The sequence below is a fragment of the Cupressus sempervirens genome, chromosome 8 (assembly GCF_028749045.1).
Source record: "Cupressus sempervirens isolate cs-2001-9-10 chromosome 8, ASM2874904v1, whole genome shotgun sequence".
In the NCBI taxonomy this organism is placed as follows: domain Eukaryota; kingdom Viridiplantae; phylum Streptophyta; class Pinopsida; order Cupressales; family Cupressaceae; genus Cupressus; species Cupressus sempervirens.
In genome coordinates, this window is record NC_143125.1 from 124,558,232 (window position 1) to 124,585,688 (window position 27,457).

The 27,457-nt window shown below is 35.8% G+C and overlaps 1 pseudogene; it reads right to left on the reverse strand.

Moving 5' to 3' along the window:
* Positions 1-6,287: 6,287 nt before the first annotated feature.
* The window catches only part of LOC149541897 (11S globulin seed storage protein 2-like), a 38,171-nt pseudogene continuing 17,001 nt past the window's right edge, over positions 6,288-27,457 (reverse strand).

The window sequence follows — 27,457 nt, forward strand, 5'->3', positions numbered from 1 at the left end:
AAGATTTTGGGAAACCTTTTATGAATGTGATTTATTGAACAACTCAAAGTTGATGCCATTTCTCATTCATAGGAAAAATGATGAAATACATTCTAGTTATAGTAGATCTCTAAACTCACGACTACCTTCACCTTCTTCCACCTATGTTTTTTAACCATGGGAAGTGAATAAAGGACCCTTGGAAAACCTAATAAAATAGAAATATATCCATTGTAAATTGATTTCTGGTACTCCTAATTTAGATATTATCAATGAATGTAGAATTTTTGATATTCTATCTTAGATATATAACTATTGGATGTTTATTTTAATCCCTTGATCTGGATAGACAAAATCTCCTAGATGAGAGTTTGAATTTTTTTAACATTTTTTAAAGAGGTTTTGAAATCTTTATGTGGATTTCATTAAAGAATCATGCCACTTCAGATGGGTTACTTTCTATTTTTTTTTGTTTAGGCTTCTAGATAGTTGGCATCTAGAAGTATGAATAGAGGAATAGCTAGTGAAGCTTTACTAAGATATTCACTTAATGAGAAGGATTTTTTTTACAATGGCTAGTAGAGCCCTTATAGGATTTTTTTGTTTCTCTTTAAGTCAAAAGAGACTTATTATGACTCTTGCTGATGCAAAATTTTTGAATGTGCACTACTTGATAAATTTTCTCTTTCTTAGAACTCACTAAATAATATTATACAATATGTCCTCTTAATAGACTATAAATAAGTAGGCAATATTTTCCACATCAAGTCAAATTGTGATATTTCTAATAAGATTTGACTATGTATTTTTCGAACCAAATTAATTGACCCTTGTTTCATGAGTAGTGATTCACACAAATCCATATCTCATAGGAATAAATAGAACACTTTCCCCTTGATGGACATAGGTGATCTTAATAGAGGTGAAGCACTGAAACTTCCTATGATGTAACCCATCCTAGTACTACTTTAGGTTGAGGGTGCTTAAGTATGGAGTTTCCTACATGGTTAAATCCACTCTACTTGAAAACCCATTTTACAAAACTTCATCAAGTATTGTGCCTTATGAACCATTCATTACAAAGCCCCTTACACTCATCAATTCATAAGTAGGAGATATTTTCCATAAAAACTCAATTTATGATATTACTATCATGATTTAAGTCTATATATTTTTAGTCAAAATGATTGATCCATATTTCACATGAGTAGAAATCAACTTAAATCCATGTCTCACAAGAATAAATGAAACACTTAGCACTCATTAGATCTAGGTGATTCTCACATAGGTGAAGCATTAGGATTTCCTAGGAGGTCACCCATCCCAATACTACTCTAACATGAGTAAACTTAACTATAGAGTTTCCTCCATGGTTAAACCACTCTACTCTTAGAAATTTTTAGAATAACTCAGAGGGTGAGGTGGGGTGTGAACTAGTTACTCAAGGTCAATATGTACCACTTGAACAATTAAACAATAAGCACTACACTTTTCTTCTTATCTTGTTGTTTCTTGGTCTCTATTGTAAGACTATCATAAACATAACTTTCATTGCATACTTAAAAAATTATCAAATGTAAACATACATAAAATATTCATCACAGTTTCTACACTAGGATTTTATATGGAAACCCGTTTGGGAAAAACCACCAGTAACATGTTACACTTTTTCACTCTTTCAAAGTGAGATTTGTTAGGATCCAACCTTGTTAAAGGTTAAAAAAAATATTGTTAAATGCAACTTGGTTAGATTATTAAATCACCCTATTAGGAGTGGCCTTGTCAAAGGAATTTGATCATTCCATCTCGAATGTCACCAAGCTAGAGGATTTACATAGACTATTAAGTCTTCCAAATGACTATTAGGTCAACCTCTAGTAAAATTATTTCAATACAAATTGTTTATAATGACTAGAAAGAAAGTAGTAGGTTTTGATCTACATGATTACAAATCACTTCTATTGGTTTAGATCTCTATTCAGTCCTTGTACTGGTTTACTAATAAGCATTCTATTGACATCTCTAATCTTGATTTTCTTGGACACCCTTCAAGCAATCAGTCCACTCTTCTCATCAACACTTAAGCCTTATGCTATAATTCACTTTTCAATAACATCATCACATCTACAAGATTTCTCTATTAGCTTTTCAATCACTCACACTCGTGTGTGTCTATGATTGTGTATGTTTCTCTTCAGATACAAGTTGGCACATACACACACAATGCCCCTTCTTCTCAATTTTTTTAGCTCTATATCTCTCTAAATAGTTAATTTTTACATTACCATTTTCTACTTCTTTGTAAATATTAGGGTTTACTATCAGGTTTTACTTGATTCATTGTATTTGTCCATCTTTTTTATCCTATTCTAGAAACTTCTGTAGAATGTATCAGTTTGGTCTTTACCCAATCCTCTCCTTGAATTTAATAATCCAAATCATCAATTTTATCTTCAACACAATTTACATCTCCGAAGAAATCAACCGAGTCAGCTTGATCTCACAATTTCCTTGAATACATTCTCCTACTATTACTTGACAATCTCTGAATTTTGACACTCGATCATCATTGAAATACTTAGTCATTGTAAAGATTTCTAACTCACCATCAATGAACTTGCTCAGTTCATGCTAATCTTCAGTCAACACTAGATTTTCTTGGCACTAACTATAGCTTATTTGAGAATAGCATTACTCGACATTCCATATTATTTTTACTTTATTGCTTTTCATAGCTTATCTTTCTTGACATAAACAATCACTTTTCTTTATCAAAGTTTATATAATCGAATGTCCATTGTAATTTCCTTTTCATAAATGAAAAAATAATAATTGTTCCAATTGTAATTTTCCAACAATCTCCCACTTTGTCATTAATAGAAACATCTCAAACATCTCAGCATTGGTTGTAACTTCATTACCATACAATCCAAAAGATTTTTTTTATTGACAGTCTAATTCTTCCTTTTTTGTTATCTCTCTTTGAATATCTCTTCATAGTATTTTCTCTCTCTTTTTGTAATCTCTCCCTCTTATTTCTAAATTTCTCCTTCTACAATTTCTTCCTCTTTAACACCAATGCCAAAGACATTTAGCTCTATGAGCGTCAAACTATTCATACATTTGAATTATGTATATTTTGCATGTATTAATGTTTAATGTCATCTGCCTATAACTGATCTTTTATGTTGTACTTAATTATCTACCTTGGGAACTTCCCAAAGTAGAGTTGTATTGTACCATTGCGTAGGATATTCTAATTAGCATATGTGATGCAATACACCTTTTCTTTTTTAAGTAGCTTTGATTAGGGGAATCAGCCTTAGTTTAGCTCTGAGATATTCATGAACATCTTTAGGTAAGGGTTTTATGAATATATCAGCAATCTATTCCTTGGTATTCACATATTGTAGCTTAACTTCTTTATCTTGAACTAATTCCCTGAAGTAGTGATACTTGGTAGCAATGTGCTTTTTTTAGTGTGCATTACTAGATTCTTTGAAATGTTGATAGCACTTGTGTTATCAAAATAGATAATCACTAGATCTATAATTTCTTCTTTCATAACTTTAAGTAATTGTTTGATCCATGTAATATTTGAATAGTTCACTACAGCTGCCACATACTTGGCTTCAGTTGTATATTGGAAATTATAATTCAGCTTCTTTCTTGTCCATGACACAAACCTCTTCCCTAGAAAAGATGCACCTCCACTAGTGCTTTTTCTATCATCAATATTTTCTACCTAATCTGAGTCAATAAACACCCTTAATTCAAACTTATCATTTCTTTTGTAATACAATCAATAGTCTTCTATACCTTTAAGATATATTTAGATTGTGTAACTAAAATAGAAAACTTCATTTGACACACTTGTAGTCCAACAATGAATTTGATTTCACCAAACATAGACATTTCAAATTCCTTCCTCATTTTATCAGAAAAAGATTTTCATAATGTCTCTCTTCCTCCAAATATAATATCATCAAAAAATATTTTAGATAATAATACTTCATTATTCTAACCGTTCTTCAAATATAGGCTTTTTTTATCATTTTTCCTTCCATAACCAATCTTCAGCAAATAGTTATGTAATATTTCATACCATGCTCTTGGCGCTTGCTTCAATCCATAGAGATCTTTGTTCAATTTACATACCATGTTCTTCTTTGAATCTAGAAATCATTTAAGTTGTTCAATGTTAACTTATTCCTCAAGTATACCATTTAAAAATGCAAATTTGACAACCATCTAATAGACCTTAAATTTTTTATAGGATGACTATGCAAGTAGAGTTCTAACTCCTTCAAGTCTTTCCATAGGAGAATAAGTTTCTCCATAATTAACTCCTTATTCTTGAGCATAACCCTTGCATACTAGTCTTGCCTTTTTTTTGTTACTTCTCCATTCTCATTGAGCTTGTACATACATAGTTGTTAAGACTTGTAATAGAAATAACAACCCATTCTTGATTAGTCGATGCTAATTCTTTATACATTAATCCTTGACCAATGATTTTCTAGTCTTGTTTTAGCTTCAACATATGTAGACAACAATTTGATAGATAATTACTACAGACATTAGCTATGATATGCATTTTCATGTGAGACCTTAATTAAGTATAGTGCATAATTATTTATTTATAATAAAAGTAGTAGAACTAAAACCCTATCAATAGAGAGTAAAGTAATACTTAATTTGTAAATTTAGTTCAAAGCATAAAATCTCTCTATGTAAAATGAAATTTTACATGATGCTAAGGAGAATATTTCTGTGCAACTCCCTCCTTTCCTAATAGTGGAGCCCACTTGTTTATTTTCTATCTGAATAAATAACTAGAGCAATTCAATTATAAATAATTAGATGATGTATTATAGAACAAGAGCTGAACAAAGGTATCTAGATTTTAAAACAAGGAGCCTAAATAGAGAGAAATAAAATAACATATCAAAAGCTTCTTATTCTTCAATGACTCAAACTCATTTCTCAATGACTCAAACTGAGAATCTTCATTTTCTCTATCTAATAAGCAAAAAAGAAGCTTTTTCTTATTTCTAAAAGAGCTAGTCATTTAGAAGAGAACATTTGATTGCAACTACCCACAATTTTATTTATTTGAATCCCCTCAAAAAATCAAGAGTAATACCAATTAATAGTATTCAAAAGAAAGAATCACTGAAATACAAGTTTGGAAAAATCTGGAATATTTTTTTTATTATGAATGTTGGATAAACATAGCTTAAGGTCCCTTCTTTTGTAAAATAACAGATACAATAGGTTAAAAAAATCTGCAAATTAAAATGCTCAAGGCTTAAAAACTTAACAACTTCTTACGAGCATGTTAATTAAACTTAACTATTTCTTGCAAACCTTTTAATTTGCTTGACAGTTAATTAAAATTGCTTTAAAAAGTATTAACTGATGATGACACAACAAATTAACTGATCATTGACAATTTTACTGTATCAGTTGAACTACTTCTACATAATCTAAATGTTACTTATTCAACATGTGGAATCATAGTATTTTACGAAGGGTAAAAATTAAAAAAGAATTTAGAACTTAATGAGGAAATCTATGATGTTTCATGCTTAAATCTGATATTAATTTCTTTTGATTCAAATGTTCATATCAAAATAGAAGGGAAATTATGGTTCCATCTATCAAATCAAAGAAAATGTAGAGGATTTAAAATCATCTATATTGCATTAGTTGTAAAAATATAAGTGTGAATTACTCAGCACTGTAAGTTCAGCTCATCTAGCTATAGAAGGAAATTTGTCTGCTTTAATAAGAAGACTAGATGCTAGGACATTTTGTTCATGTCTTGTGAAAAACCTACAGTACTAAACAGTGTGGCTGAATCTCCCTCTACAAAATAGAAATTTCATAAATAGATTCGACTAAAGAGAACCATTTTACCAAATTGGGTCTCTAGTTTTGGACATAGTAGCTTTGGTTTTCTGGTATAACTCCTGAAAGTTTTCTTCATATCTTATATGTAATTCTCTTAAAGAACAATGATTTTTTTAAAAATATTTTTATGGTAGCCACACTTCTAAAATGGTAAAAAATGGAAATTGATTCTCTTGGTTTTTGTCCTCGTAAATTGTCCACCTATTCAACACAAATCAGATATATATTTCATAAAAACAGTATGGATATGTTTGTAAAATCTCTTTTGTTAGGAATTTTCTTTTATGGACTAGGATCTTATAGCTTTAGTGGGAAAATACAGATCAGATGGGCCCACTTCCATTTACCTATACATAAAACCAGGATCTCAAGTGATGCCCTACTTTCATTTGCTACTCAAATTCTCTCTGCCCTTTGCGAGGAGGCAGAATGAGAAAGTCATGCTCTCTATTCCACTTCAACTCATGCACTTCTCCCATTGATATGTCGTATGGATTCATCACCACCTCCTACAGCATCACCTTTAGCACAAAATTCCTTCCAGTAAAGCTCTGTTGGAAATTAAACGTAAAATGCTTGCAAGTTGTCCTCGAGCCCCACCCATCTACCTTGTCAGGTCACCGCAGGCTTCCATGGTCAGTAGGCATTTATTTTTGGTAGGTAAGTTTGAAATTTGAACATTTTGAGGGAAAGGAAGAATGTGACAAAAAGGAATGTTTCTACATTTATTCAAGAGAGTTAGCAGATCAAGCAGATTAGAGAGAAGTTGCAGAGCTGAGCAGAGAAGGAAGAAGGAAAGAAGTTTGTGCCTGCAGTTACACATGTTTCCCCTGTTCACTCAGTAAGTTTGTTGTTGTTTGGATTTGTCCTGTTGAAGCAGTGATTTCTCTAGGCACCATTGTATGCAGCCATTAGTGTTGTAGGTTTAAAAGTTTATTGAAGTTTGAAGTATTATTAGTTTAGGGTTATTTTAGGGTTTTCTGGTTGAAGCTGAATGCTCCCAAATTTTGTAATAGTTTAAATCTTAGTTGAATAGAAAAGAAAGTAGGCATACTTGAATCTATTGTTATTCCTCTTCTATTCATTGCATTTGAGAAACTTGGTTGTCATGTCCCCAATTTTCTGGTGACAGTTCGATTTAATTAATTTAATTAATGGTTGTCCAAGGACGACTAATTAGTTATTTTAATTAAATAAATAAATATTAAAAGATGACCTTGTATTTAATAAAGTGACTTGGAAAATATTTAATAAAGTCACTAGAGGGATAAGATCAAAAAGATTCTAGAAGTCTCTGGAGAGGATGGAGGGAAAAGAATAAATAGGCACCCCGGGGCTCCATTCGAATCAAGTAGTTGATTATCTCTCTTTGTGTTTCAGATTGTGATTCAATCACGGGTGCATTGTGGAACCTAGGGTTTTCGCAATTGTCATAGTTGGCCATTGAGAACGATAACTCTCAATTGGTACGCAATTTTGAGGGTGTGAAATATCATCTGAATTATTGCAGATTGGAGGTGATATTCAGTCATTTCATCAGGGCGTTAATCTGTGGCTTAAGGCCAAATTTGTGGTTCTTGTAGGATTTGATTCAGATTATCAGGTTTATAGCAGAATTGAAGATTCAAGGGTAGAATTGAGGAATTGTAGAGTTTTTGTATTGGAGATGAGTTTCATCAATTTAATAAGCTAAGGAAGAGGATATTAATAGTCCAGAATCTGATTCATGCCGCAGATCTAAGGATTCAGTTTTTCGGCCAAACGGCACATATTTGTTTGCAGAGGATTTGCACGGGCTTTTCCATGGTGGCAGGCCCTTCAAGGTTTCATCGACCTTGGTGTATTTGGACAGCTTGTTAGGCGAGCGGAGGATCCTCGAGTTCGGGCCTTAGAAGACGCACTGAGCTATTCAAGCGATTCACATTAAACCAGTGGCTAAAACAAACAGCAGGATTGACGGGCGACGGTTTCAACTTCCACTCTTGCAATCCGCAGCGGACTAATAGGTCAGCAACCTTCGGCAACGACTCTGAAGACTAGTGCGACCACAAGCTACCGCTCCAGTAGAATCCATCAGCGATACAAACTTCAACCGTGAGCGGCTCCTGTTTGCACAAGAGAAGTGTCAAGGTTGATCAGGAGGAAACGATTTAATCGTTTCAGGTGTCGTTATTAAAGACATCATCGCATAGTGCATGTCAAGGGTGAGAGCAAAGACGGCAATATAGTAACCAGAGGATCTGCCCAAAACTTGAGTAAATTGGTAGTCGAATACCTGAGGCTCAGCTCCCAACACTCGGCAATCTCAGACCGATAGTACATACGGATAAGGGAGGCGGCAGCAAGAGTTTTGATGGGGGTCGCAAGCGCGAGATAAGGTGTTTCATCAGACAGTTGGAAATAACTGTGATTACCATCTATTTGTTCATCTGCTAAACATGAGATGGTTATGTGCGGGTTAAAACAGTGAGAGCAGCCAACCAGACAACTCAAGCATAAATTCAGGGACTTGATATTTATTCCGACCTTGCCCATCTTCTGAAGATCGGATATGCCATGATAATTGGTAGCAAAACCAGGTTCAAAGATTCGAGCAAACTCTTGGCTTTTCATATCTATTATATGTTTTGTTATTGTAACCTCAATATCTCATAGTTATTAATAAATGAAGGAAAATACTTAGCTTGCCCATTCTATGTGTTTTGCCTTCAAAATCGGAATAGCACAGACTCAATTATTTAGTAAAAGTAAGTCTCCAGTGTCATGCCAGTAACAATATCGATTTAGTAAGCAAGGGTCATTTCAGAAAGGTCATTTCCTTGACATCAGAGCCTGTGTTTGCAAACCATTTGACGAATTGCCACATTACATTGTTGGAATTTAGTGACCTTTATAGCTAGGGTCATCTCAGTGGTATCAGAACACGATTGCTAATTTTTTGACGAAATGTCAAACCTTTGAATTTTTAGTATTTTGGTGTTTAAGAAGCAAATATCCTGTCGGGGGATATCTCAGTGGTATCAGAGCGGTTTTCTTGCCATCCTGTGGGGTGAGAACCGACTTACATGAGTGATCAGCACTCTACTTCAACCAAGATGGACAGGTACAGCACAAAGTCTCCAAGGACACAATCTCGGACAAGTAATAGACGCAGTATTCAGAGTCAGAATTGTGGAAAGGAGGACTATTCAGGCATTCAGGATGAGCTCAGAAAAATCAAACATAACATGTCTGAACTGTTGGTTAAGCGCCATCGTATGCTTGACAGGCTGTCCGTCCCAGCTAAGGTGAGTAAATCAACTGGATTTCATTTTGGCAAATCTTCTCACAAAGCATTGACAGATACAATGAGAGATGCTACTAGGAACCTTAATGAGGAGTTCGAGAAACAAGTGTGCAGCCAGTTAGAGGCTTCAGTTCGGTCACAGGAAGAAGCAGTGAAGGACATTACGCTGATGGATAGTAACTGTCAACTTGACACTCAAGTTGAGACAGTTGAATACGAGTTTCCCAAAGGTGATGTCTCATGTACTCAAGGTAGTTTGGTTCCGACAAGCAATGATTCCAGTGAAGTGAGTTCAGATGACGATGAAGATGTCATTGTGCATGGTGATGAGATACCTGGAGAAAATGAGCAGACATCGAGCATTCATGATTTTGCTGACAGAGAGTACCAGGCTCAATTAGAAGCTTCGTCACATGAGGATGAGAATGGCAGTACTTCACATGATTTGTCCAGCCAGCTGAAGGTAAGCAAAGATAGTATTGTGGCTTCTTTATCTCATCATGACAGGATGCGGGAGATGTTAGAAGAGCACATCCAGATGATTCAGTTACAAGGAAGACATAAGGGAGTTCAGGCGAATTCTTCTTGCTGTGACTTACATGCAATTGGTGAAGGAATGGGAAAGACGAAGTTGAGCTATTTACATCTCCTATCAGACCGTGACCATCTTCTTAGCCTTGCCAAAGATTATTCAGATGCCTTGAGGAGGAAGGAGGAGGAAGTTGTCAAGCTTTCTTGCGAGCTTGAGGACACTCGAGCAACTTTGGCATTACAGGACTGGGAGAGACATGAGAATGAGCATGGCATGGAGCTAAGTTTAATTTCATCTGGTATGTCTAACACTCAACTTTCTACATTTGACGGATCATATATGGTAGCTGATAATGCTACGAGTTCATCTTGCATTCACATCCAGGATACAAGGACAATGGCAGACAGGTATGTGAAGTTAGCTGGTATTGGTCACATTACTCAGGTAAGTAGTTTGCTTGAGTTACCAGTTGTTTCTTGCATATGGATTCGGGAATGTTTCAGCAGCATTTGGGATTCAGTCAACCGAAGATCTTTAGCACTTTATGATAGCCATGATTGTTTGAGTACTATCATGGATTTGATTAGCAGAATATACGGTGTTATCTTTCCTTGTGCCAGCAGAACATCCGATGTTGGTATTAGTTTTTATACACCGGTATTGGGCTTGGTTCATATATGTAGACGACCATCCTTGCTGAAAGGTGTTGAAGGTTTTTCATATTTGGAAGCATGTACAGATGAGTCCCAGGATCGTTTTGACTTTGATGACATCTGGGAGAATGAAGTGAACAGTTTTGAAGATTCAGCTTCCTTGACAGTTTCTTTAGGTACAGAAGAGCTTGACAGCAGAACTACAGATTTTGACACTCTAGATGTTGAAGTTGATTCCAAAAATATAGATGGTAATAATCCAGAGACCAGTATCTTTGAAGAAATTCCTCCAGTCAATGTGTCAAAGGGAGTTTATAGAAGACAGTCTAGCCAGAGCCATCATGTGGCTAACCAGTTGAAAGTTAGTGAGCAAGACATTGCTATCGCTTGTGAGCATTTTGATACTGCTCATCATTTGTTGGCCATTACTGGTTGGGGTACGGCTATGATAGATGAGTCTAGCGGTGGTTACTTTTCTTTGGCAGAGATTCATGCCTTGCGTGAAGCTGTTCGGATATTGAAGCAGGATTATTTACGATTGGTAGCCGACCGTGATCACTTAGTTGAGTGGGGGAGTATAGCATATGAGGCACTCTTGGATCATGAAGAGGAGGTGAGTGAGCTTTCCCAAGAGCTCATAGCGACTACTGAGGCGTTAGAGGACACACAGCGAGATCTACAGAATTCGCAGTTTCAGTTGAAGAAGGTGACCGTGGAGTTGGAGCATTTGCGGTCAAAACCAGCCCCAGACCCAGTTCATTTGACTACTGAGGTAGATGACGGTAAGTACACTCCTACAGTTGCTTTTGAGGAGTTTATTGTTGAGACTGACATACATGTTCAGGGTTTGGAAGAAGTTGGTCATAATGAGTTCGGGATACCGGTAGAGTCAAGTTTCCAGATTGATTCTACTCAGACAGTTGACAGTGTGGTACAGTTGGGTATGCCACCTTCACAGGAGGATCAGTTGTGGTGTGCAGGGAAGTATATTGATGCTTCCTCGTATAATTTTTACTGCACTGAACCGTTCATGAAGTTTTTGCTGGATAGTGCGTGTGTTCAGTTAGACTCGCATAAGGTGACAGAAGGTGTTCTCATCCATGATACTAGTGTTATTCGCGGATTGGTTGAGAAGATTATAGGGGTCCTTTCTACTATGCTACCTCACAAGGATCTCGAGGAGGAGTTTGTTGAGCAGAATGCACAGGATCCTAGCCAGCCTACAGTCACTTGGAGTCAGAAAATGGAGCCATCTGTTGATTCCCAGTTCAGTGATGATGAGTCGGCAGCAGAATTTGGAGGTTCTTACCGGCATTATACGGTAGGGTACGCTCATCATTTCTCTTTTGACACAGAGGTAGAAGACTTTATTTCACGCAGATGTAGATTGGCTCCAATTTCTTATCATCCATTAGGGGATAGATTGGCACCTTCTTTCGAAAAAAGAAGTGGTAGTAGCAAGTTATTCAGCCTGCAGCATCGACACACTCGGAGCAGTTTTTCAGAAATTGGATTTGATGGCAGTGATTCAGGTACCTATGGCTATTGTCATATCTACAATCCAGTTGGGTGCAGGTGTCTTTTTGACAGGGGCTTGAGTTTCGATAGAATTGATGTTTCAGTTGGCTTGAGTTCCGCAGAATGGTTTCTTCTACTGACATCTACAGTTGGTTTACAGATGATTTCATCAGAGTTGTCAGTTGTTTGGATGTTGAGTACAGTTTCTCAGTTACTGGTATTGATGATTTCCCCACAGGAGTATGATGAGGATTGGGATGATACACAGGTTTACATTTGGGATCCAGGTAGACTGATTGGTTCATGGTTCAGCCATTGCTTGGGGACAAGCAATTTCAGGAAGGGCGGACTGTCATGTCCCCAATTTTTTGGTGACAGTTCGATTTAATTAATTTAATTAATGGTTGTCCAAGGACGACTAATTAGTTATTTTAATTAAATAAATAAATATTAAAAGATGACCTTGTATTTAATAAAGTGACTTGGAAAATATTTAATAAAGTCACTAGAGGGATAAGATCAAAAAGATTCTAGAAGTCTCTGGAGAGGATGGAGGGAAAAGAATAAATAGGCACCCCGGGGCTCCATTCGAATCAAGTAGTTGATTATCTCTCTTTGTGTTTCAGATTGTGATTCAATCACGGGTGCATTGTGGAACCTAGGGTTTTCGCAATTGTCACAGTTGGCCATTGAGAACGATAACTCTCAATTGGTACGCAATTTTGAGGGTGTGAAATATCATCTGAATTATTGCAGATTGGAGGTGATATTCAGTCATTTCATCAGGGCGTTAATCTGTGGCTTAAGGCCAAATTTGTGGTTCTTGTAGGATTTGATTCAGATTATCAGGTTTATAACAGAATTGAAGATTCAAGGGTAGAATTGAGGAATTGTAGAGTTTTTGTATTGGAGACGAGTTTCATCAATTTAATAAGCTAAGGAAGAGGATATTAATAGTCCAGAATCTGATTCATGCCGCAGATCTAAGGATTCAGTTTTTCGGCCAAATGGCACATATTTGTTTGCAGAGGATTTGCACGGGCTTTTCCATGGTGGCAGGCCCTTCAAGGTTTCATCGACCTTGGTGTATTTGGACAGCTTGTTAGGCGAGCGGAGGATCCTCGGGTTCGGGCCTTAGAAGACGCGCTGAGCTATTCAAGCGATTCGCATTAAACCAGTGGCTAAAACAAACAGCAGGATTGACGGGCGACGGTTTCAACTTCCACTCTTGCAATCCGCAGTGGACTAACAGGTCAGCAACCTTCGGCAACGACTCTGAAGACTAGTGCGACCACAAGCTACCGCTCCAGTAGAATCCATCAGCGATACAAACTTCAACCACGAGCGGCTCCTGTTTGCACAAGAGAAGTGTCAAGGTTGATCAGGAGGAAACGATTTAATCGTTTCAGGTGCCGTTATTAAAGACATCATCGCATAGTGCATGTCAAGGGTGAGAGCAAAGACGGCAATATAGTAACCAGAGGATCTGCCCAAAACTTGAGTAAATTGGTAGTCAAATACCTGAGGCTCAGCTCCCAACACTCGGCAATCTCAGACCGATAGTACATACGGATAAGGGAGGCAACAGCAAGAGTTTTGATGGGGGTCGCAAGCGCGAGATAAGGTGTTTCATCAGACAGTTGGAAATAACTGTGATTACCATCTGTTTGTTCATCCGCTAAACATGAGATGGTTATGTGCGGGTTAAAACAGTGACAGCAGCCAACCGGACAACTCAAGCATAAATTTAGGGACTTGATATTTATTCCGACCTTGCCCATCTTCTGAAGATCGGATATGCCATGATAATTGGTAGCAAAACCAGGTTCAAAGATTCGAGCAAACTCTTGGCTTTTCATATCTATTATATGTTTTGTTATTGTAACCTCAGTATCTCATAGTTATTAATAAATGAAGGAAAATACTTAGCTTGCCCATTCTATGTGTTTTGCCTTCAAAATCGGAATAGCACAGACTCAATTATTTAGTAAAAGTAAGTCTCCAGTGTCATGCCAGTAACAATATCGATTTAGTAAGCAAGGGTCATTTCAGAAAGGTCATTTCCTTGACATCAGAGCCTGTGTTTGCAAACCATTTGACGAATTGCCACATTACATTGTTGAAATTTAGTGACCTTTATAGCTAGGGTCATCTTAGTGGTATCAGAACACGATTGCTAATTGTTTGACGAAATGTCAAACCTTTGAATTTTTAGTATTTTAGTGTTTAAGAAGCAAATATCCTGTCGGGGGATATCTCATTGGTTGAAAGGTTAAAGCTTAGCTCTCTAGTTTTAATCGTGAAAGTATTCACATTAGATTGTTTCTAAGTTATAAATTTTATTAGTTGGGGCTGACCTTACTTGGCATCCATTGTCTTCTTTGAGTATCGAGCTAACTCAACATCTACTACATTTTCCTTTGTGTGCTGAGCTCACTCAGCACATGTTCCCTGTCACTCGGCACCTTCAAGTGCCGAGCAAGTGTTGAGCATAACTGGGACTCAACACCGTCCTGTGCCGAGTAAAATTGGCACTTGGCACCTTCATTACCGAGTAACTGTTAAGTGCCGAGTAAGATTTTTTTAGGTTTAGGGTTGTGAGTTTAAATTTTAATTGATATTTCTCACATGGTATCAGAGCTTTGAGGCCCCATATCAACAGTGAGTTAGGGCATTTGTTTTCTTGGGTTATTTGACATGGCAGGAGATTCAGGAAAGATATGGCAGTAGCCACCATCCTTTAATGGGCAAAATTATGATACATAGGCAAAGAAGATGAAGACCATAATGGTTGCAAATGATTTTTGGGAGTTTATAGTTAATGGATTCAATGATGTGACTGATCCAACTCAGTATGTTGCCCTCACAAATGCACAAAAGACTCATTTGAAGGAGTCAAGGAGGAAGGATGCTAAGGCATTAAGTCTTATTGAAGCAGCAATGATAGAGATAGTATTCCCAAAGATTGCAGCAAAAAATTATGCAAAGGAAGTATGGGATATCCTTGAGACAAACTTCAAGGGGACTGATAAATTTCATATTATAAAGCTATAGAACATCAGGAGGGAGTTTGAGAACCTTCAGATGAAAGAAAATGAATCAGTTGCAGACTTTAGTTCAAGGACCTCCAATGTGATTAACCAACTGAAGTCAAATGGAGAAGACTATTAAGAGCAAAGGATAGTGGAGAAGATATTGAGGAGTTTACCTCATAAATATGACAATTTAGTCATGAAAATAGAAGAGGTAAAAGAGCTCACTGTTTTGACAATGGATGAGTTGATGGGTACACTTCAAACCCAAGAGCATAGGATCAATAGATCTACTTCTTCATCTTCCCAAGAGCAAGCATTCAAATCTCAAACAAATCCAAGAGGAAGGGGGAGAGGAAGAAATGGCTTAGGCAGGAACTCCAGAGGTAGAGGCCAAAGAAATGGAGGATAAAGAAATGCAGCAACAAAAAGCTTAGGAAGAGCAGATGGAGCAAGTAGCTCACAAAATACCTCAAGAGGAGGTAAGAAAAATTACAACTCAAATAAGAGTAATGTAGAATGCTACTACTATCATAAATATGGGCATTATGCAAATGAATGCTGGAAGAAGTAGAATGATCAGTCAGGAAAAGCAAATGTGGCTGATGTGAACATGGGAAGTGGACCTAGCGCTATTGCCTTCATCATGTGTAATGTTGGTGAAGAAGGAAGCCTTGAGGTTTGGTACCTCGATAGTGGATGTAGCAACCACATGAGTGGCAACGAAACCTTGTTTTCATTCGTTGACAAGAGTTTCAAATCTGAAATTAAAATGGGTAACAATGGAACCCTACCAGTTGTGGGCAAAGGATCTATTATGGTCCACACCAAGAAAGGTGAGAAAAGGGAAATTAAAAATGTGTATTTTGCCCCTGGTATGAAGCACAATTTGATGAGCATTGGTCAGCTCATTTAAAATGGATACAAAGTGATGATGGAGAATGACACGTGTGTCATTCATTAAAAGGATGGGAGCAAGAACTTACCTGCAGCAGTTCAAATGACGAAGAACAGAATATTTCCCTTGAAGATAGAGACATGTTTCTCATCTCAAGTTTGTGTTGCACCTCACACATAATCAGCTCTAAGGAGTGTGATTGAAGACCTTTCATGGTTGTGGCATCTCAAGTATGGTCATCTTGGCTATGCTGGTTTAAATTTTCTATCAAATAAAAGAATGGTAGATGGTGTGCCACATGTAGGAAATTCATGTGACAAGTGTGAGGCTTGTATTTTGGGTAAGCAACATAGGCTTCTCTTTAATTCAGGAAATTTTAGGAGGGCTAGATTTCCATTAGAGTTAGTGCATATTGACCTAGTCGGTCCTATGCAAGTTACTTCCATTGGGGGGAGTACTTATTTCATGACATTCATTGATGATATCTGTCGTAGGACATGGGTGTATTTCTTAAAGAATAAATCTGAAGCATTTGATAAATTTGTAGAATTTAAAGTCTAGGCTGAAAAAGAATGTGGACACTATATCAAGGTCCTTAAATCAGATAGAGGAGGGGAGTATTCCTCCAATTCTTTTTTTAATTTTTTCAGGAAACATGGCATTAAGAAAGAGCTCACAGCCAACTATACACCACAGCAGAATGGAGTGGCTGAAAGAAAGAACAGGACCATTTCTGAAATGACAAGGAGCATGATGAAAGAGAAAGGTCTCCCACCTGAATTTTTGGGAGAGGCTGTGGCAACAATAGTTTACCTAATTAATAGGTGTCCTACAAAGGCAATCCGTGATAGAATTCCAATGAAAGCATGGTCACGAAGAAGATGGATAGTTGAACACCTAACGGTGTTTGGATGTGTTGCATATGCACATGTGTCTAAAGAGCAAAGGCAGAAATTGGATGACAAAGGTGTGAAATGTATTTTCATAGGGTACAGCCCAGAATCTAAGGCATACAGATTGTATGACACATTAAACAACAAGATGACTCTGTCAAGAGATGTGGAATTTCTTGAAAATCAATCTTGGTATGGTGCAATTGATGAGTCACCGAGCACTTCAAGTAAAGTGCCAATTATGAGTGAAGAAGATGCTGATGAACATCAAGAAGAAGGAGCAAATAGAAGAAAAGGCAAGCAGGTTCAGTCATTGCCGAGCTCCTCTAGGCATGATTGAGTATCAGTGTTGAGTACTAGTGAAGACCGAGCTGGTCGGCAATGCAGTAGCAGTGAAGATTCTGATCCCACACTCTCCTCCTTGTTACCAAGAAAGACCAAGAGTCTTAGGGAGTTATACCAAGATGAAAGGTATGAAGATTATGATGAGTGTTAATTTCGCATTATTTTCTCATAGTGATCCAGTATATTTTGAGGAAGCTATTAAGGAGAAGAAATTGTGTAATGCCATGGATGAGGAAATAGATGCTATAGAAATAAATGAGACATGAGAGCTAACTGAATTGCCTCCAAAGAAGCATGTGATTGGAGTGAAATGGGTGTATAAGACCAAATGCAATATTGAAGGCAAGATTGATAGGCATAAGGCAAGGTTGGTAGTCAATGGCTACAAACAGCAATATGGAAGAGATTATGATGAGACCTATGCCCTTGTTGCAAGAATGGAAACTGTGCATGTTGTCATAGAAATTGCAGTCCATCACAAGTGGAAGGTATTTCAAATGGATGTGAAGTCTGCCTTCCTTAATGGTGTATTGAAAGAAGAAGTGTATGTGGAGCAGTCACCTATTTATGAAGTTGCAGGTGAAGAGAACAAAGTATATAGGTTGAAGAGAGCTCTTTATGGGCTCAAGCAAGCTCCACGGGCATGGTACAATAGGATTGAATCATATTTGATGAGCAATGGCTTTAGCAAAAGCAATAGTGAGCCCACTCTTTACATCAAGGTAGTAAATGGTAATGTATTGGTTGTTGTCTTGTATGTAGATGACTTAATTTTTACTAGAAATGACAAGGCTCTAATTGGTGATTTTAAAGAGGCCATGAAAAGTGAATTTGAAATGACAAACCTAGGTCTCCTGAAATACTTTCTAGGCATAGAAGTAAAACAAATGCATAATGCATTTTCATCTCTCAAGAAAAATATGCAGGCCAGATCTTGGAGAGATTCAAAATGTAGAACAGTAAGGCAGCCCCCACACCAACAACAATAGGTCTGAAGTTGAGCAAGGAAGACTCTAGCAAAAGAGTGGATCCAACATTATACAAGAGTATGGTTGGAAGTCTAATGTATTTGACTGCAACTCGGCCAGACCTAATGCATGTAGTAAGTCTAATTTTCAAATTTATGGAAACACCAAAGGATTCCCATTGGCAAGTAGGAAAAAAGATCCTAAGGTATGTGAAAGGTACCAAGGGATTTGGGATTTTATATACTACAAATGATGATTTCAAGTTGGTTGGTTACATGGATAGTGATTGGGCTAGAAGTTTAGATGATAGGAAGAGCACTTTTGGATACATGTTTCATATGGGATCGGGTGCAATTTCATGGGCATCCAAGAAGCAACCTATTGTTGCTCAATCTACAGCAGAGGTTGAATACATAGCAGAAAATGCAATAGCATGTCAAGCAATTTGGCTAAGGAGAATCTTGACAGATTTGAATGTAAGGCAAGAGGATGGAACCACAATTTATTATGACATCTCATCAATTGCATTGTCTAAGAATCTAGTCTTCCATGGGAGAAGCAAGCATATTGAGATCAGATATCGCTTCATCAGAGAGTTGGTGGAGAATGGGGATATCAAGATGGAATTTTGCAAGTCTAAGTAGTAGCTAGCAGACATTTTCACAAAACCATTAGGCATTGGAACTTTTGTACACTTAAGAGAGAGTCTTGGTGTAGTTGATTTGGATCAGTTGTGATCCTTATTTTTTTGGCTCTGAAAAAAGGGGCAGTGTTGGAAATTAAACGTCAAATGCCTAAAGGTTGTCCTCGACCCCCACGCCCATCTGCCCTGTCAGGTCACCACAGGCTTCCATGGTCGACAGGCATTTATTTTTGGTAGGTAAGTTTTAAATTTGAATGTTGAGAGGGAAAGGAAGAATGTGACAAAAAGGAATGTTTCTACATTCATTCAAGAGAGTTAGCAGATCAAGCAGATCAGAGAGAAGTTGCATATCTGAGCAGAGAAGGAAGAAGGAAAGAAGTTTGTGCCTGCAGTTGCATGTGTTTCCCTTCCTCACTCTGTAAGTTTGTTGTTGTTTGGATTTTTCCTATTGAAGTAGTGATTGCTCTAGGCACCATTGTATGCAGCCATTAGTGTTCCAGTTTTAAAAGTTTATTGAAGTTTGAAGTATTATCAGTTTAGGGTTATTTTAGGGTTTTCTGGTTGAAACCGAATGCTCCCAAATTTTGTAATAGTTTAAATCTCAGTTGAATAGAAAAGAAAGTAGGCATACTTGAATCTATTATTATTCCTCATCTATTCATTGCATTTGAGAAACTTGGTTGAAAGTTTAAAGCTTGGCTCTTTGGTTTTAATCGTGAAAGCATTCATGTTAGATTGTTTCTAAGTTATAAATTTTATTAGTTGGAGCCGACCTTACTTGGCATCCATTGTCTTCTTTGAGTGCCGAGCTAACTCGGCATCTACTGCATTTTCCTTTGTGTGCCGAGCTCACTTGGCACCTGTTCCCTGTCACTCGGCACCTTGAAGTGCCGAGCAAGTGCTGAGCATAACTAGCACTCGACACCTTCCTGTGCCCAGTAAAACTAGCACTTGACACCTTCATGTGCCGAGTAACTTTTAAGTGCCGAGTAAGATTTTTTTTAAGTTTAGGGTTGTGAGTTTAAATTTTAATTGATATTTCTCACAAGCTCAATCGGATTCGATTGCAGATCAACCATAGCCCTCAATAATCTTTCCCCACTTATGTTGCACAAGAAAAGCAATAAATTCAAACTTACTCACCTATGGCATGTGTTGAAGGTAATCCATTTGAATCCCTGGTTGCCGACCCTCTTCATTGCAACATAAAACTAAGGGATGACCACCCTTCCTGAACTCTTCCATTGAACACCTGCCTTCCCTTTCTTTCAACAACCAAAATTTAGGCATCACCTCTGGTGGCATAAATTATTGCATTGCATGCCACCCACAATGGTGCAAACATTTCTTCCTATGAAGTTGCTCAAAGTTAAACATCAGAATTTGACTGTCTGAAACTTAGAAACCAACCCAGTTAAACATTTTGAAGAGAAATGAGGAACTTTAGGCATACACGGTGGAGGATACCTCTCTTGGAAACCAAGTTGAGGTGGGAGAGAGCATGAAGTTTGAAGCGGTTGATGATGTTGAGTCTCCCTCTAGCTCTCACGAAGACGTCAGTGCTGTCGGGCGGTCGATGTTGTGATGCAGGTGCATGTTGCAGTAGAATTGATGAAGCCCACCTGGATTCATTCCTTCCCTCTCATCCTCCTTTGAGTCCTTTACCACTGTGGTGGAAAATAGGGGCGTCCCTCTTCCTCCCTATCATGGTCGACATGGCTCATACACTCGCAATAAATAAAACATAAGAAATAATCTTATATGGAGTCTATTCCATTTCTAGCAAAAATTGAACAAATCTACTATAGCAATGGAAAGTAGATTATTAAGAGCCACAGATATAGAAGAACAATATTTAGTTAACATTTAAAAATAGAAATGCAATAAGCATATTCAAAAAATAAAATAGTTACATAATTACTTACCTCTTTTCCCCAATCTTCACCTCACTAGATGCACTCCGGAAAAAGAACAAAAAATAGTCTTTCACATAGCTGAAAACTCCTAATAGAACTGTTTGAAATGAAGAAACATTTAAATACTTTCAGTGACTATGGTTTTTAGAAAGGGAATTCCCCTGACTGATATCAAACATTCAAGTGGGTGTTGGTCCAGAAGGTTGAACCAATGTAAGATCCAATTCTTGACAAGTAACTATGGTTTTTAGAAAGGGAATTCCCCTGACTGATATCAAACATTCAAGTGGGTGTTGGTCCAAAGGTTGAACCAATGTAAGATCCAATTCTTGACAAAAATCATGACGTTTAGTCTCCAAACATCTAGTGTGGTGTGTATTTGGCCAATAGGTCAACCAAAAAAAACCTTTAATGACCCATTTTAACGTATGTCCCTCCAAATCCCTATGGAGCCTCCATGTTATGGGAGGTCCATATGAGCTTCCCTTGGTTTAGATAAAATGCACTTCTGCAATTTTTCTAACACAACGATCGAATAGTTATACCCGATTCTCTGACAACTTGTCTCCTCACTCCCAATGCCTCGGCTAACATGTTCGCATCGAACCGTGCCTCCATATTTCTCCCCTTCTCCCGCCCTCTCGCTCCCTTCCCGTGTTGCTAGTGATCCCACCAAAAAGGAGAGTTGTCGTCACAATTTTCGTTTGATTGGAAATGGGCACAAATAGAAAAGGAAAAGAATTAGAAGTTTATTCAAGATGAGTGGAATTGCAAATTAAGTAATTTTCCAAGATGCAATTTCGATTTGATTCTTAATGGACATTGGAAAAGAAAGAGAAAGAGGGATGAATGAAATGAAATACTTACTCGGTAGTATTTGTCGAGCTGGTTCTGATGGTTAAAGGAGTTGGCAATGACCATAGTTTGGAGAGGCTTGTGGCCATCATTGTACCACCAGTAGGCCACACCTGCATAGATTTCTACCACGTCTCCTCTTCTCACTCTCCTTATCTTCTGAGAGATTTCTTCTCAAGCCCACTCACGCTTGTGCCTCAAATGCTTTTCTTCCCTTCCAAACACTCTAAAATGCCTTCCTCATGATAGTGGTATCAACATAGCTCCGTGGCCTCCCTCCTCTACATGTCAGGCATTACGAGGCAGCTGGCTATGCTCCCTCCAAGCGGCTATGTGGCGAATAAACAGTCTACTGCAGAAATCTCCATTTATTTTCCTTTGCCAAAATTTTCACAGGGTTAACCATTTGCGGGCCTGAATAGAACACTTCTCGAAAAAGGATCCCCAATGAATAGCCTATGAGCTAATGAACAGATGAATATTGTTCTAAGTAATATAATATGTAGTTTGGCAGATTATGCAATTGTGACTATGGTAAATTAGTGTTTTAAAGAGATGTATATTTTAATATGTCAAAAACATTAATAGTATTCAATCATAGATTTTTTTAAATTTGTTTAGGAATTAAATATTTGGAATATAAAATTAATATAACATATTGGTTGAAAGTATGATAAATAATAATTAATTATATTTTAATGTCAAAAATAAATTACTATATAATCTTTCGATTCAAATAGTTTGTAGATCTAGTCTAAGGGGTTTAGCCTAGTTGGTTGAAGCAATAAGTTCTCATTGTGGAGACCCTAGCTCAAATACCAAGAGGGACATCTTTGTGGAATTCTATGTTGTGACTCTTGGTTTCCAAATGTTGTTTTAGTGTGGTTGCTCGAAAGGAGCTTGAATAAGTTTGTAGTTCTCATGTTGTTCTTGAATGAGCACAAGATTTATAAATAATTTCAATATAATATAATATTTTTTAGATCTAGGTAGTATTGATAAGCATTGAGGACTGAACAAAAATGTAATATTTGGATGTGACCTCTCATATAAAAGAAAGAAAACATAGATGTGCTTAAAAGATATTTTCACAAAGAAAGTATAGTTAAATTTGAAGTAGGAGGTTTCTATATTGACATAATTCATATTTTAAACTGAATTTGAAAGGATTCAATTGAAGCAGGCTTACTATTTTTTTGTTTTTCAAAATTTTCAATAAAATGTGCAAATGGACATTTTAGCTAATGAACTAGGAGTATGTGGTATTGAGAGGCAGTGAAAAGTGTACACTTATTAGTTTGTTTTTTAAAATTATATTTAAAACAATTCATAAATAAAGAGCCTTAGAGTGGGATGCGTAGTGGTTTGTCTATTATAGGTGGTAGTTCACTAAGGCCACTAACAAGAATAATAGATAAATGATAAAAAAATTCCATGTTTTTTTCTGAGGAATTCTTGGCACAAGCAACTATCTATTTTCAACAACAAATTTGGGCTCAACAAGCTCATTCCATGTTTTTTTTTTTTTAATAGGAGGCAAGAAAAGGGTCCTAAACCCAAGATATGACAAAGAAACAACATTTTTTTTGCTTTGGGTCATTACTGCCAAGCAGTAGAAAAGACCATCTGTAACACAAACTAATAAAGACCCACCAAAGAGAAAAAAAAAAAAACTTACTAAAAAACCAAGTAAAGTACTACTAGTATTAAATTATAATCTATCAACTGAAACATTATTGATAATTAGAAAAGATAACTAAGTTTTAGAGTACTGGTGATTAGCTAGATCCATATTTAACATAATAGTATATAAATTATATGTTGAAATTACAAGAGGGAGCACACTATCATTAAAAGAAAGTAACTAAAAGTACTAAACATTAAAACTAACAAAAAATAAATCTAGGGACAAGAAGAACTAGGCCAAATTAATGTTCTCCTAGTCCTTGACCATGTACTTGAGAACATCTGTCCATTTGTGATCATCCTTTGTGCTCATCATCTCCACACACACATTTTTTTTCTACATGGAAACTTTCTTGACTTTGTTGTTACCCGTAATAGTGCCAAAGATGGCCTTCCTCATCCTTTCTTTCTAGATCCTGCATATTGTTGAAATGGCCACACAAACTTAATGCTAGTTATAGCATTGTCAAACTTATTGTTAAGAGATTTAAAAAAAAAATCATATAGGACCTTAATTTTTTCTTCTAGATCTTTTTTAATCTTTTCAATATTAGTATCCTTAGAGGGCATACGATTGGAGAAAACTTTAATATGTTTAGCCACAAGGTTGTCAGAAATGGGGGTATCAACATTAGGCCCAATAACAACCTCAATATGAACTTCTTAAGTGTCCTATTCAACCTTAGAATCATCATCATCTTCCTCTGCTTAAAATTCCTCCTTGGTGACAATGTTATCATCTTTCTCTGGCACTTCTTCAACCTCAGTTTCATAGGTCTCCCCATCATGTTTATCCTTAGAATCATCTATGTTAGCTTCTTTATAATTCTCTCCTTTTTTAACCCTTAGCCTTTTAGATCTCCTTTCCTGTGAACATGACTCAATTATATAACCCTGAGCCCTAGCTTTCTTGTCTCCTTCTTCACCCTCAAACCCTTTCAAGTCTTAATTATATAAGAAATTCCCATACATAGTCTAGGATTACTCTGGGTGATATTTTGCAAGGTTTTTTGGTGCAAATTATTGTAAGGAAGGTGCCCATGTCATTTTGCATATTATATTTCAAAATTTTGTAATTCTGCATTTGCAGCAATAATAAGAAGCCCATATTTTCATCTCACCAAATTGTTGTTATTTTTTTTTTGTTATGTGTTTGTGGTATTAAGGGGACCACCCTTCATCAATAAGACTATCAAGTTCCCACTATGGAATTCATAGGTATAGAATATGAATTCTCTCTAATACCAAATAGGGGGACAATAGTATAACAATAAAAATGCATTGATTAAATCATCTAGATGTTCATTATAGTGAATAGAAATGGCTTTATAAGCTATACAAATACCATGAATAACATCCTATGAGAATACCTATAACAACTAACTTATTTTATATACATGCTTCTAGATAAAATTGTGTGTGATTTTCATGAGCATAAATAATTTGGATACTTCTTAGCTCTCTCATCCTAATGATGAATCATTGAGTGTGATCTTAAATGTTGATCCTAATAAAGTCCCACACAATGTTATTGAGAAACATTGATATAATATCATGGATTGTGAAAATATGTTATCAATAAACTAACTTTTTTGCTAACTAACATTTTTTTATCTAACAAGATATTAAAAATTATTGACAAATTTGCAATAAGTCATATATTTTATTACACTAAAAGAAACCTAAAAATAATCTAGTTAATGTAAAACTCCAACACCTAATTATTTTTTCATTTTCTCCCTAACGTTCTAGTTTTACGTGATGACTAAACTAGTAATCTATTTACCTATTTATACTAATAAATTATTTAAAAAAATAGAATTTGATCAATTTTAGTCATGTAACTAAAAGTTCTAGAGGTAAGACAAATATTTTTACATGCTTAGTCACATATTTGTCAAAATGTACTAGTGATAAGACATTTTAAATTTTTCTATTTTACTTACAATTTAATTATGTATCATTTTCTCCAGAAAGAGGGTATTATTTTTTTTCTCAAACCAAACTTAGAAGAGATTTTCTCAATCAATGTGTAATCTCTCAAATAGTGATTTAAAAGAACACTTTGGATGACCAATTTTCCAATAAGCTCATGTCAAATTTAGCATCACTAAGATGTACCCTCTTGTATTAGAACAAGGCTAAAAAAGAGCTTTTGTCTATAATTAATGAAATTGGAACTTGAACCCTAATTTCTACAATAAGTAATTGATACAAGATGGTTTGATCTATGTACAATTAAATTGAAGATTGACAAAGAAAATTTCCTTTTGTAACCAAAAATAGTCATTGAAATGTCATTCAAAATTCACATATCATGACAATTTATATATACAAATGTTTAAAATATGTCATGAAAAGGTCGCCAAAGAATTATTGAATTTGATCCATTATTGGTATGATATTAAATACAAACAATTTGGATCGAGCATCATTGATAGAATTCTCTAGTTTCCTATTACACCCAAAATGGATATGCTTGACTAGTTTGATAGTAATGAAGTTAACGTAGTCATGAAATTAGAAATACTTTTATAGATATGTATGATCTTGCTCATAGTAAAATATAATGAGCTGATCGATAATATAATTATTTATTCAAAAATCCATACATGGATAATTCAACACACTTTTATCTATAGATGTTGTGTTTCCTTGCAATGAAATATTTGACAATATTCAAAGAAACACAATGTGTACAAAATGCACTCTCCCTAAAAAAGGAGAAATATTACAATTTCGTTACAATTATTACTAGCTTCCACAAGAAATTTTAATATTAGTATTTGATGAGAACAAAAAGATATCCTATACAACTAGAACAAATATTGACCGATTGAATAAAAACCCAAACCTTCTTTCCATTTGGAGAGAAACTGATGATTATCATCTCATTACTTTGATACATCAAAATCTATGTTTCAAAATTATTAAAAAGGTCTGAAACATATGTTGATATACTCTGAAATATTATCAATACAATTGACCCTAAAGGCAAGGTTATCTCCCATTATCAAGGTTTTTAATGTGTATAATAATAAATCACAATATTGGGGAGTAAGAAATTTTCTATATGCTATAGAAATTAAATCTAAATACTAGAAAAAAAATAAAAAAAATAAAATCTATTCATATAGCTAAAACTAAAAGAAAGGAAAGCGGAAGAGAAGAGAAAAGAAAGTACTTACAATTGTTCATCCTCAATTCAAACAACCTTCAAATGATAAAAATAATGCTTTTGAAATATTTTTCGGAGTGAAAATATTCTATATAAATATTTATTTATATTGTAAGGCTCTTTATATTGGAATTAAAAAGGTGAAATTATGGAAGATTAGAAATTATCCAACAAAATGAATTACACACAATGAAACATTAATTGTGTTGTAGATAACATGGACACTAAAAAAAGATTTTGCGAATGATGAAAAAAATGACCAAATTAAGTGTGCCACATACTTTAATGAATATGATTTACTTTCTCAAAAGGGTGTCACAACTAAAATCGTAATTAGTGAACTCTATATTTTTTATATTAAGGTCTAAGTAGGGTTTTTATGGGATACAAAACCCCCAAAAAATTTATAGATATATTTAAACACCGAAGTCCCACTAAAGAACATTGCCACAAAGAACTAACAGACTCGTGGACAAAAATAGCAATAAAATCCTCCAACAAGTAGGCATCATTAGAAAAAAAGAAAAGAAGAAGAAGCAAAAACTAGAGGGAGGAGGTAGAGGGAGGAGGCAACACAAACTACATCATAGATCAGCTTCACTGCCTTCTCTTTTAGATACTATTAAATTTTTTTAATTCTTCAGGTGTCACTTCCTTGAACTCCTTTTCTTAGGCACAAGAATTTACTTTTGCATCTTGTTCATACCAAATTCTATACATTTCCTAGAGTCAATGGTCTTTGCTCCCAAATTAGGATCCTTAAGATCTAGCATAAGCATTGAACATGCTTCTTAGTCTATGTTTCCTATGAGTTTTTTAAGGATTTCCACACTAGCTTCTATTAACCCTTGACAATTGGTCATGAAACATTTAATTGCACTTTGCATTTTATTGAATTTCCCCTTTAGGTCCTTGATCAAATTATCTATATTTCTCTTAAGGTCACCCTTCTCCTTCAAGTCTCTTTCAACCTCCTTGCTTTTAAACTCCTCCACTTTAGCTCGTAGGGCTCTTTATTTCAAGTTAAGTGTTTGGAAAAAAATAGAAGACAATTTCTCCAACCTAAACTTGTGCATCGCAATGGATTTTATAGTTTTAAGAACCCCAAATGATGGATCATTGTTAATTCCTTAGGTGCTCCAAAAATTTGACATTGACT